At 41.6% G+C, this 1,108-nt stretch overlaps 1 protein-coding gene across 3 annotated transcripts in view; it reads right to left on the reverse strand.

Moving 5' to 3' along the window:
- The window catches only part of LOC122629969 (titin-like), a 28,399-nt gene that overhangs the window by 22,183 nt on the left and 5,108 nt on the right, over positions 1-1,108 (reverse strand). The gene's annotated exons all lie outside the window — the stretch shown is intronic.

Genomic DNA, 1,108 nt, shown 5'->3' on the forward strand with positions numbered 1-1,108 from the left:
TTCCTCCTTCTTTCTACGTTCCTCCTCCTCGAGTTTTAGTTTCTCAGCTTCCTCCTTCTTTCTACGTTCTTCCTCCTCGAGTTTTAATTTCTCAGCTTCCTCTTTCTTTTTACGCTCCTCCTCTAGTTTCAGTTTCTCAGCTTCCTCTTTCTTTTTACGTTCTTCCTCTTCAAGCTTTAGTTTCTCAGCTTCTTCCTTCTTTCTACGTTCCTCCTCTTCAAGCTTTAGTTTCTCAGCTTCCTCTTTCTTTTTACGTTCTTCCTCTTCAAGCTTTAGTTTCTCAGCTTCTTCCTTCTTTCTACGTTCCTCCTCCTCGAGTTTCAGTTTCTCAGCTTCCTCTTTCTTTTTACGTTCTTCCTCTTCAAGCTTTAGTTTCTCAGCTTCTTCCTTCTTTCTACGTTCCTCTTCTTGAAGCTTTAGTTTCTCAGCTTCCTCTTTCTTTTTACGCTCCTCCTCCTCGAGTTTCAGTTTCTCAGCTTCCTCCTTTCTACGTTCCTCCTCTTCAAGCTTTAATTTCTCTGCTTCCTCCTTCTTTCTACGTTCCTCCTCTTCAAGCTTTAGTTTCTCAGCTTCCTCGTTCTTTCTACGTTCCTCCTCCTCGAGTTTTAGTTTCTCAGCTTCCTCTTTCTTTTTACGTTCCTCCTCTTCAAGCTTTAGTTTCTCAGCTTCCTCTTTCTTTTTACGTTCTTCCTCTTCAAGCTTTAGTTTCTCAGCTTCTTCCTTCTTTCTACGTTCCTCCTCCTCGAGTTTCAACTTGTCAGCTTCCTCTTTCTTCACACGTTCCTCCTCCTCGAGTTTCAGTTTTTCAGCTTCCTCTTTCTTTCTACGTCCCTCTTCTTCAAGCTTGAGTTTCTCAGCTTCTTCCTTCTTCCTACGTTCCTCCTCCTCAAGTGTTCTTTTCTCAGCTTCCTCTTTCTTTTTACGTTCTTCCTCTTCAAGCTTTAGTTTCTCAGCTTCCTCTTTCTTTCTACGTTCCTCCTCCTCGAGTTTTAGTTTCTCAGCTTCCTCTTTCTTTTTACGTTCTTTCTCTTCAAGCTTTAGTTTCTCAGCTTCTTCTTTCTTTTTACGTTCTTCCTCTTCAAGCTTTAGTTTCTCAGCTTCTTCCTTC

Source organism: Vespula pensylvanica, chromosome 6 (assembly GCF_014466175.1).
Source record: "Vespula pensylvanica isolate Volc-1 chromosome 6, ASM1446617v1, whole genome shotgun sequence".
NCBI lineage: Eukaryota > Metazoa > Arthropoda > Insecta > Hymenoptera > Vespidae > Vespula > Vespula pensylvanica.